This window comes from Haemaphysalis longicornis, unplaced genomic scaffold (assembly GCF_048455015.1).
Source record: "Haemaphysalis longicornis isolate Haplotype H1 unplaced genomic scaffold, Haemaphysalis longicornis Haplotype H1 scaffold_99, whole genome shotgun sequence".
Lineage (NCBI taxonomy): Eukaryota > Metazoa > Arthropoda > Arachnida > Ixodida > Ixodidae > Haemaphysalis > Haemaphysalis longicornis.
The window spans coordinates 947128-959580 of NW_027526471.1; positions in this window are offsets into that span (position 1 = coordinate 947128).

Consider the following 12453-nt stretch of genomic DNA (forward strand, 5'->3'; position numbering starts at 1 on the left):
CCCAGCACGCTTCCACTGCGCCACTCTGCTTGGACGACACAGGGGTGATTATTCGAGGAAGCAGTCCCTGCTCTGAACATTCCTCGCCATAGTTGCAATAGCGTGTGTCTGATTGAAGAGCGATTAACATCCTTACCAATCACCTCACCTAATTTACTTACCTCCCTCTCTCCTCTCCAACCCAGATATCTGAGGAAGAAAAAAAACAGTAGCAGAGCGTGGTTTCAATTCACGGACCTCTAGGTTATGGGCCCAGCACGCTTCCACTGCGCCACTCTGCTTGGACGACACAGGGGTGATTATTCGAGGAAGCAGTCCCTGCTCTGAACATTCCTCGCCATAGTTGCAATAGCGTGTGTCTGATTGAAGAGCGATTAACATCCTTACCAATCACCTCACCTAATTTACTTACCTCCCTCTCTCCTCTCCAACCCAGATATCTGAGGAAGAAAAAAAAACAGTAGCCGAGCGTGGTTTCGATCCAAGGACCTCTAGGTTATGGGCCCAGCACGCTTCCACTGCGCCACTCTGCTGGGACGAAACAGGAGTGATTATTCGAGGAAGCAGTCCCTGCTCTGAACATTCCTCGCCATAGTTGCAATAGCGTGTGTCTGATTGAAGAGCGATTAACATCCTTACCAATCACCTCACCTAATTTACTTACCTCCCTCTCTCCTCTCCAACCCAGATATCTGAGGAAGAAAAAAAACAGTAGCAGAGCGTGGTTTCGATCCAAGGACCTCTAGGTTATGGGCCCAGCACGCTTCCACTGCGCCACTCTGCTTGGACGACACAGGGGTGATTATTCGAGGAAGCAGTCCCTGCTCTGAACATTCCTCGCCATAGTTGCAATAGCGTGTGTCTGATTGAAGAGCGATTAACATTCTTACCAATCACCTCACCTAATTTACTTACCTCCCTCTCTCCTCTCCAACCCAGATATCTGAGGAAGAAAAAAAACAGTAGCAGAGCGTGGTTTCAATTCACGGACCTCTAGGTTATGGGCCCAGCACGCTTCCACTGCGCCACTCTGCTTGGACGACACAGGGGTGATTATTCGAGGAAGCAGTCCCTGCTCTGAACATTCCTCGCCATAGTTGCAATAGCGTGTGTCTGATTGAAGAGCGATTAACATCCTTACCAATCACCTCACCTAATTTACTTACCTCCCTCTCTCCTCTCCAACCCAGATATCTGAGGAAGAAAAAAAACAGTAGCAGAGCGAGGTTTCGATCCAAGGACCTCTAGGTTATGGGCCCAGCACGCTTCCACTGCGCCACTCTGCTGGGACGAAACAGGAGTGATTATTCGAGGAAGCAGTCCCTGCTCTGAACATTCCTCGCCATAGTTGCAATAGCGTGTGTCTGATTGAAGAGCGATTAACATCCTTACCAATCACCTCACCTAATTTACTTACCTCCCTCTCTCCTCTCCAACCCAGATATCTGAGGAAGAAAAAAAACAGTAGCAGAGCGTGGTTTCGATCCAAGGACCTCTAGGTTATGGGCCCAGCACGCTTCCACTGCGCCACTCTGCTGGGACGAAACAGGAGTGATTATTCGAGGAAGCAGTCCCTGCTCTGAACATTCCTCGCCATAGTTGCAACGGCGTGTGTCTGATTGAAGAGCGATTAACATCCTTACCAATCACCTCACCTAATTTACTTACCTCCCTCTCTCCTCTCCGACCCAGATATCTGAGGAAGAAAAAAAACAGTAGCAGAGCGTGTTTTCGATCCAAGGACCTCTAGGTTATGGGCCCAGCACGCTTCCACTGCGCCACTCTGCTTGGACGACACAGGGGTGATTATTCGAGGAAGCAGTCCCTGCTCTGAACATTCCTCGCCATAGTTGCAACGGCGTATGTCTGATTGAAGAGCGATTAACATCCTTACCAATCACCTCACCTAATTTACTTACTTCCCTCTCTCCTCTCCAACCCAGATATCTGAGGAAGAAAAAAATAGTACCAGAGCATGGTTTCGATGTACGGACTCTCTGGGTTATGGGCCCAGCACGCTTCCACTGCGCCACTCTGCTGGGACGAAACAGGAGTGATTATTCGAGGAAGCAGTCCCTGCTCTGAACATTCCTCGCCATAGTTGCAATAGCGTGTGTCTGATTGAAGAGCGATTAACATCCTTACCAATCACCTCACCTAATTTACTTACCTCCCTCTCTCCTCTCCAACCCAGATATCTGAGGAAGAAAAAAAACAGTAGCAGAGCGTGGTTTCGATCCAAGGACCTCTAGGTTATGGGCCCAGCACGCTTCCACTGCGCCACTCTGCTGGGACGAAACAGGAGTGATTATTCGAGGAAGCAGTCCCTGCTCTGAACATTCCTCGCCATAGTTGCAATAGCGTGTGTCTGATTGAAGAGCGATAACATCCTTACCAATCACCTCACCTAATTTACTTACCTCCCTCTCTCCTCTCCAACCCAGATATCTGAGGAAGAAAAAAAACAGTAGCAGAGCGTGGTTTCGATCCAAGGACCTCTAGGTTATGGGCCCAGCACGCTTCCACTGCGCCACTCTGCTGGGGCGAAACAGGAGTGATTATTCGAGGAAGCAGTCCCTGCTCTGAACATTCCTCGCCATAGTTGCAACGGCGTGTGTCTGATTGAAGAGCGATTAACATCCTTACCAATCACCTCACCTAATTTACTTACCTCCCTCTCTCCTCTCCGACCCAGATATCTGAGGAAGAAAAAAAACAGTAGCAGAGCGTGTTTTCGATCCAAGGACCTCTAGGTTATGGGCCCAGCACGCTTCCACTGCGCCACTCTGCTTGGACGACACAGGGGTGATTATTCGAGGAAGCAGTCCCTGCTCTGAACATTCCTCGCCATAGTTGCAACGGCGTATGTCTGATTGAAGAGCGATTAACATCCTTACCAATCACCTCACCTAATTTACTTACTTCCCTCTCTCCTCTCCAACCCAGATATCTGAGGAAGAAAAAAATAGTACCAGAGCATGGTTTCGATGTACGGACTCTCTGGGTTATGGGCCCAGCACGCTTCCACTGCGCCACTCTGCTGGGACGAAACAGGAGTGATTATTCGAGGAAGCAGTCCCTGCTCTGAACATTCCTCGCCATAGTTGCAACGGCGTGTGTCTGATTGAAGAGCGATTAACATCCTTACCAATCACCTCACCTAATTTACTTACCTCCCTCTCTCCTCTCCGACCCAGATATCTGAGGAAGAAAAAAAACAGTAGCAGAGCGTGTTTTCGATCCAAGGACCTCTAGGTTATGGGCCCAGCACGCTTCCACTGCGCCACTCTGCTGGGACGAAACAGGAGTGATTATTCGAGGAAGCAGTCCCTGCTCTGAACATTCCTCGCCATAGTTGCAACGGCGTGTGTCTGATTGAAGAGCGATTAACATCCTTACCAATCACCTCACCTAATTTACTTACCTCCCTCTCTCCTCTCCGACCCAGATATCTGAGGAAGAAAAAAAACAGTAGCAGAGCGTGTTTTCGATCCAAGGACCTCTAGGTTATGGGCCCAGCACGCTTCCACTGCGCCACTCTGCTTGGACGACACAGGGGTGATTATTCGAGGAAGCAGTCCCTGCTCTGAACATTCCTCGCCATAGTTGCAACGGCGTATGTCTGATTGAAGAGCGATTAACATCCTTACCAATCACCTCACCTAATTTACTTACCTCCCTCTCTCCTCTCCAACCCAGATATCTGAGGAAGAAAAAAAACAGTAGCAGAGCGTGGTTTCGATCCAAGGACCTCTAGGTTATGGGCCCAGCACGCTTCCACTGCGCCACTCTGCTGGGACGAAACAGGAGTGATTATTCGAGGAAGCAGTCCCTGCTCTGAACATTCCTCGCCATAGTTGCAACGGCGTATGTCTGATTGAAGAGCGATTAACATCCTTACCAATCACCTCACCTAATTTACTTACTTCCCTCTCTCCTCTCCAACCCAGATATCTGAGGAAGAAAAAAATAGTACCAGAGCATGGTTTCGATGTACGGACTCTCTGGGTTATGGGCCCAGCACGCTTCCACTGCGCCACTCTGCTTGGACGACACAGGGGTGATTATTCGAGGAAGCAGTCCCTGCTCTGAACATTCCTCGCCATAGTTGCAACGGCGTATGTCTGATTGAAGAGCGATTAACATCCTTACCAATCACCTCACCTAATTTACTTACTTCCCTCTCTCCTCTCCAACCCAGATATCTGAGGAAGAAAAAAATAGTACCAGAGCATGGTTTCGATGTACGGACTCTCTGGGTTATGGGCCCAGCACGCTTCCACTGCGCCACTCTGCTTGGACGACACAGGGGTGATTATTCGAGGAAGCAGTCCCTGCTCTGAACATTCCTCGCCATAGTTGCAACGGCGTATGTCTGATTGAAGAGCGATTAACATCCTTACCAATCACCTCACCTAATTTACTTACTTCCCTCTCTCCTCTCCAACCCAGATATCTGAGGAAGAAAAAAATAGTACCAGAGCATGGTTTCGATGTACGGACTCTCTGGGTTATGGGCCCAGCACGCTTCCACTGCGCCACTCTGCTTGGACGACACAGGGGTGATTATTCGAGGAAGCAGTCCCTGCTCTGAACATTCCTCGCCATAGTTGCAACGGCGTATGTCTGATTGAAGAGCGATTAACATCCTTACCAATCACCTCACCTAATTTACTTACTTCCCTCTCTCCTCTCCAACCCAGATATCTGAGGAAGAAAAAAATAGTACCAGAGCATGGTTTCGATGTACGGACTCTCTGGGTTATGGGCCCAGCACGCTTCCACTGCGCCACTCTGCTTGGACGACACAGGGGTGATTATTCGAGGAAGCAGTCCCTGCTCTGAACATTCCTCGCCATAGTTGCAACGGCGTATGTCTGATTGAAGAGCGATTAACATCCTTACCAATCACCTCACCTAATTTACTTACTTCCCTCTCTCCTCTCCAACCCAGATATCTGAGGAAGAAAAAAATAGTACCAGAGCATGGTTTCGATGTACGGACTCTCTGGGTTATGGGCCCAGCACGCTTCCACTGCGCCACTCTGCTTGGACGACACAGGGGTGATTATTCGAGGAAGCAGTCCCTGCTCTGAACATTCCTCGCCATAGTTGCAACGGCGTATGTCTGATTGAAGAGCGATTAACATCCTTACCAATCACCTCACCTAATTTACTTACTTCCCTCTCTCCTCTCCAACCCAGATATCTGAGGAAGAAAAAAATAGTACCAGAGCATGGTTTCGATGTACGGACTCTCTGGGTTATGGGCCCAGCACGCTTCCACTGCGCCACTCTGCTTGGACGACACAGGGGTGATTATTCGAGGAAGCAGTCCCTGCTCTGAACATTCCTCGCCATAGTTGCAACGGCGTATGTCTGATTGAAGAGCGATTAACATCCTTACCAATCACCTCACCTAATTTACTTACTTCCCTCTCTCCTCTCCAACCCAGATATCTGAGGAAGAAAAAAATAGTACCAGAGCATGGTTTCGATGTACGGACTCTCTGGGTTATGGGCCCAGCACGCTTCCACTGCGCCACTCTGCTTGGACGACACAGGGGTGATTATTCGAGGAAGCAGTCCCTGCTCTGAACATTCCTCGCCATAGTTGCAACGGCGTATGTCTGATTGAAGAGCGATTAACATCCTTACCAATCACCTCACCTAATTTACTTACTTCCCTCTCTCCTCTCCAACCCAGATATCTGAGGAAGAAAAAAATAGTACCAGAGCATGGTTTCGATGTACGGACTCTCTGGGTTATGGGCCCAGCACGCTTCCACTGCGCCACTCTGCTTGGACGACACAGGGGTGATTATTCGAGGAAGCAGTCCCTGCTCTGAACATTCCTCGCCATAGTTGCAACGGCGTATGTCTGATTGAAGAGCGATTAACATCCTTACCAATCACCTCACCTAATTTACTTACTTCCCTCTCTCCTCTCCAACCCAGATATCTGAGGAAGAAAAAAATAGTACCAGAGCATGGTTTCGATGTACGGACTCTCTGGGTTATGGGCCCAGCACGCTTCCACTGCGCCACTCTGCTTGGACGACACAGGGGTGATTATTCGAGGAAGCAGTCCCTGCTCTGAACATTCCTCGCCATAGTTGCAACGGCGTATGTCTGATTGAAGAGCGATTAACATCCTTACCAATCACCTCACCTAATTTACTTACTTCCCTCTCTCCTCTCCAACCCAGATATCTGAGGAAGAAAAAAATAGTACCAGAGCATGGTTTCGATGTACGGACTCTCTGGGTTATGGGCCCAGCACGCTTCCACTGCGCCCCTCCGTCCTGTGGCGCACCGTCCTCCTTCCTGTTGTATTTTTCCCTGCTTGTTGTCATTGTTTTTCGCGCGCTTCTTTTTTCCAGTCATCCTTTGAGTTGAATGCATGCCTTTTTCTCGAAGTGTGGGCATTTAACAGCATCGTTTTCAATTCTATTTTGAAGGCACTCTCGCTGCTGGTAAAGTTTATTTTTTGTTGTCAAATTTATTAAGAACGTGAGCTGCTTGATAAGCGATTGTCTGCTTCCCGTAATTTGTTTTTGTTTGCGGTGTTCATCCTTTGTAGACTCTGTGGCTATAAGGAGCACTATCCTTGTAATTCTGCTCATAAAATGTATCCTCATGTATAGCTTGCTGTCACATTACGTGTTATAACTTGTTTTCGATTAACATTGATGAGTTGAGCAGTTCAGAGGCCCTGGCATCTACCATGCAAACCTTCAAAACAGCGCAGTATTTTTTTCTGTATGATAACAAGCTTCTTAGTATCTGCCGGCATTGTTGTTCTCCAAGCTAATATATCGTAAATTAGCGCTCGGTAGAAAAGAGAATACAGTGGAACCCCGTTCATACGTTTTTCACTGGACAGGGAAAACAAAGTAACAACCACGAAAGCGCAGCAGTGAGGAAACTCTATTAAACACAGCTGTTGGACAAGTTGGTGTATTATGATTGAAAAAAAGAGTGCGACTTAGAGAACAACACAAAAGAAGAACGACGGGACAAGCGCTCACTTGCAACTAATATTTATTGAAGCATCGTCCCGTATTTATACATTTATCATGGAAGCATGCGCACTGATTACACTAAATGGAAAGCACCAAACCAATGGACAGAATCAAAGTGACGTTTTCAAAAACTCAAACTCGGTGGCACGCAAAAGCACAGACGTATCGCTGACGCACTTGTCCCCTTTCTTATTGATATTAAACACTTCCATGAGCTCCCTAGCCACTGTATTGTCACTCTTGCCGAGAATTTTAATGTGCTCAAAGAAAACCTTAAAAAATGAACGAAAACAGAGTAGCTTCGACGTGAAGCCATGTATGTCTGAAACTTTGGTTTTAGAACCTTAAAAAACTCGAGAATGTAGGATTGCCGCTTTTTGCGATCGCTGTGAAACACCACGAGTGGCAATGCAAGGTCCTTAGCGATGTCGACTGTCTTCCGCACTGGCTGCGTGTCTACTGGGTTTAGTACATCAAGCTTTCCCTGAAGGGTAAGCGCCCCCCGTTTTCGCGACTCCATCAACAAGTTCAGCGGTGTTCTTAAAGCTTGAACCGCACGATGACGACGAGAGTGCATGCTAATCTTGCGGTAATGCTTTATGGCAAATACGCACTTCCGAAATTCCGAAGTGAGACTTTCGTTGTAAGCGCAGTGATTGTGGTGATAGCATAGAGCAACATAGAGCCATAGTGGTGACGAATCGCACCCGCGTGCGGCTTCATGCAGTCAGTTCCGTAGCCAAGCCGGGCTAAGGCTCCTCAAACGTCATAATGGCCAGGGTTGCCAGGTTTGGCGATTTCTCGCAATATTGGCTCCTTTTAGCGGCTCCTGGCGCCCAAAAATTCTGACTGGCGCCATGGCGACTTTGTGGCTACTTTTGACAGTGATTTTGAATATACGAAGGCTTTAAAATGTGGCCTCCAGCCCTGACATACATAATTGATTTTCGACTCCTGCAAGCACTTCTGACGCATGAAGCCAGCTCTAGCGACGGTGGATCAAGCACGGCCTTTGAGATATGAATTTGTATATGCCTTCCGAGCTCAGCGTCACTAGTCCGCATATTGAGAGCGATAAGCCCACAATCGATTCTAGGAGCGCATGCTATGCGGGGACTCAAAACGCTACCAAGCAGCCTGTTTTCTTGCGATAGCGCCGAATCGAGGATTAAGTCAGATATCTGGAACAGGTAGAAAGCGTCAACGCGGACATGCCCGCTATTGAGTTCTGGACCACGATGCAGAAATATAAGGATCCGTCAGGTGCAAATCTCATGCAGGACATCGCTGCAGCTGCAATGAAGCTGCTGGTCTTGCCCTTGTCAAATGCAGAAGCGGAACGTGTATTTTCGGCCGTCACATTGACGAAGACGGACTTGAGAAAGAGAATTCAACCACGAGCTGCTTGTTGCAGTCCCCATTATGATGTTTGCACTATACGCATGAGGGGTGTCACCAGTGCTGAATTTCAAGTGCCGCGAGATATAGTGGAAAAAGTGCGACATTTATCAGTGACTTAAGGCAGCTGATTGGTTTCACAGTTATGTTTGATGTTTTGTTCGATTGTTCCTGCTGAGTCAGTGCTGACTTTAAATGCCGCCATAGAAAACCCCCCAGTCTCCTTAGATTGGATGGGATCAATAAAAGATACTTGACTTGCACGATTGGTTCTTCATTGGCTAGCAACTTATTTCTTTATGCAGGTGTGACATACCTTGTTCTTGTCAACTTCGATTTGTTCACAATGTTTGATCAAGACGTACCATGGAAATGAATGAAATGCTGATCGATGGTGCTGATTTTACGAGAATTGTTCGCTTTTTTTCTAAGAAATCCGCCGAGATATAGCCTTGCCGAAAATTGCGCCTTTTTTGGCGACTAACAAAACTTTCAGCTAAAGGTGGCGCCTTTTCTGGCTCCTTTCGACAAATATCCGGCGCCTTTTCACTCTGAGGACCTGGCAACCCTGATAATGGCGGTCCGCGCATGTTGCCCTGGCGGCTTCAGAGTGTCAGATTGCGACGCATGATCCGGGATCGTACTCTGAGCAATAACGTAGCAGTGAGGATTTTAATAGATGGGTCTCTATGTGAGCTGCGCCGGGACTAGACGAAATCAACGTAGCAGCCGAAAAAACGCAGAATTGAGGAATGTAAGAGCGGGGTTCTACTGTCGTACATTTCACCTTAGTCACTGCGGGATTAAATTTGCTACTTTGTAAAAACACCCGATGGTTCGCGCAAACTCACTGGTTAGCATATTTTCATGCGGTGTCCAGCTTAACTCCTCCTGAAAGCAACCAAAATTTTTGCTCTTTGATTCTAGCGAAACATTGCCCTTCAAATTCCAAGTTTATGACACTGTTTATTGTTTTGCTAATGGCTCGAAGGATAATATATGTAATTTCTGCATCGTTTAACCGAAATTTATTTCTCCTTAGCTATATCAAAAGTTTTATTACGTAGTTTTTTACGCTTGATTCATTCGTGGTTAAATTTTAGGACTAAAAAAATTACACCATTTTCCCGTGGGGAATCATGAGAAGGATGCGAAGCATCATGGGGGTTCCGTGTAGGTTCCATTGTGTAGCCGTTATGTAGTTTCATTTATCGGAGCACGAATGGGAACGTAGTGTGAACCCCCATGTAGAGACAGACAAAATAAAGGGCTATAAAGTAAAATAAAAGCCCAACCCGTACCACATACATATCACGGGTGCCCATGTAGAGCCAGATTGTGAGATGGAGAAGGGACTACAGACCTCATGTAGAGACAGAGAAATGTAGAGAGATTTAGAGAAATGTAGAGACAGCGAAGAGACCCACACCCGCTTTACCTGATCGATCACCTCCTGGCTCTCGCCTTTCTTTATTGCGTGCTCACTCTCCAACCCCGCTGCCCACCAGTTAAATTTCGCCTCTCCATCTTCTTGGCGAACTGATGGAGGCGAAATAGTGATGTTCTTTTGATGCGCGAGCCGAGAGGACCATCTCGACTCGCTCCTATGACCGACGACCGATGCTTGGAGCGGGTGAGGGATGAGGACTGCCTTCCTTGCGGGATATTAGGTTTATTTACATTATTTACAAAACTCCAACTTTACATCAGGTCAGAGTGACGGTTACATTGTCACTCTGACAGCAGCAGCCTGTTCGGCCGAGATCTATACTAAACTAGATCCCCTCTCGACCGACCCCCGAGAAAACCCAACACTCTGGTTTTGATAACAAAAACCCCGCCTCCAAAAAAAGGGCGTACAAGAAAGAGAGAAAAACCCTCCAAAACAATTAATACAAACCATTGATTGGCCACAGGAATCAGCCAATCACACACATGCCCCCACCTGCGGTCACGTGACCCAACCCTCTCTCTTATGCACTCAAAGTGCGTTTCCTACGCACGCTGTTGCACCCGGCCAGAAAATACAGGACATCTGCGGCCTTAAGTGAACCATCCATTACGTTCAGCGAGCGGCATCTGCACAAACAACAGCCAAGCCGAGGGCCCGGAGCGGTCCTCGCGCGGCTGACCTCCCTCCGCGCGACGCCTCCCACGACGTCGGGCGTCTGCGCTCGCGGCGTGACAATGAGGGTTGCTAATTCCCTCCCAGACTAAAGGGGCGCCGCCGGCCACCTGAACAGACCACGGGGAGAGACGCTGCCAGCCGAGGCGACCATCGTCGAGGCGAACGACCCGTCGACGAAGAGCGCCCGCCGCCGGAGTCGAAGATTTTTCAAACTTACACCGCGCGCGCTTTCAACACTAAGAGATACGATCATCCAGCCGCCCGTCAGCCTGTTATGCCGAATGACCCTGCCACCCTCGACGCGACAGAGGCACTCAGGCTAATCGCCCCCATCCTTTGACACACAAAAGGACGGGCACAACAGCTCTCCGCGGCTCCGAACTTGGCGTCCGCGCGGCTACATGAAAGGGACACGGGAAAGTAGCCACCAGCGGAGGCGACGCCAATACATGGGGCGGCCTTCATTAATTACATGCGGAGCCCGAACTTAACACCTCCGCACTAAGAATGTTGTCCGTACACTAGCTGTACGTACAACATTAACTCTCCCTGCACGTTATGTCTTACTGCAGAGCAAGAACTAAACGAAACGCGCTCAAGCCGTTACGCGGGTACACTACAAAATACAATGCAATACAACAATAAAAAAATTAACCCGCTACACACCAACCCAACCAGCACAAAGCGCCGGCCAACTGCACTAAAAACGGATACAACACGGCATACTCAGTGCCTTGGCCTAGCCATGGCTTGCGCAACATCAAACAATAAACGAAAGCGCTCAGCTAAAAGGCCCGTTAGAACAAACTCGCGGCACCCTCTACCATTAAAGGCAACAAACCCCACGAAGTGTATACATATTCAAACTTGACAACTGAATGAATGACACCATCCATTCTTAGACGTTAAGCGCATGCAGGAACATTCTTTCAATCTAAGGAAAGAAAAAAAAACACCCGAACAAACCCAAACGTACCAAACGAGGCTACTCCTGTACCAATAACAGAACGTTAAAAGAAAGTTCTCTTCACGCACTCGCGGACGCCGGTTCTTTCGGGATGCGACACAGATTGTTCGTCCCTGTTGCGGTTCACCTGCTGTCCACATTCGATGTACTGAAAGTTCATTTTTCAGTACTTCAAACACTAGTTCGCACACAAGCGCCACAAGTGGGCCCTACTTGCACATTCCATGGCCCACCATGACCACATGCCAACGAGCGCAAGTAAAGAAAGGCACTCGCCATTGTACCCAGAGGTAAACTCCCTACCGTGCTGTAACAGCGGCTCTAGTCCTCAAGAAGACAGTTAAACCCGCGAAGCTGCGCTACTCGTAAATCACGCGCCTTACGACAGCTGAACACAACCAACACATGCACAAAAAAAAAACTAACAACAAGGGGGAGAACTACAGTACAGGTAAAACTAACAATAACGCTCGTCTGGGCGATCCTTACGCACACACAGCAAAACCCGCTAACAACAAAGTGTGCGCCAAACAACACTGAACTGTTCTATCTAGCACTGTACACTATTCAGCGCAAACACCCCTTTCCACGGCGGCACGCACCGACCGTCGCACGGAAGCTGGTTCCGTTTCATGCACCACCAGCTGATTCTAAGCAAACCCTGGTGTGGCTCGCCGTGTCCCGTGCTCCCGGGAGAAAAGGAACAGCCTACGCGGCGGTAACGCGTACGACGTTGTCGCACCTGCGCCGTCACACCTGCCGCCGCCTTCCGCGTTCTCGGGCCTGTCGGAATCGACCTACGCGCACGACGCCGCGGACCCCCTGCGCATTCATGCTTCCCGCACGCAAGCTCCACAATTAGGCGCGCCTTGCATGGCCCCTGCACTTCCTCTGACTCCTCTGAGATTAGCATGCTTTCTGCAGCTTCTCTCGAT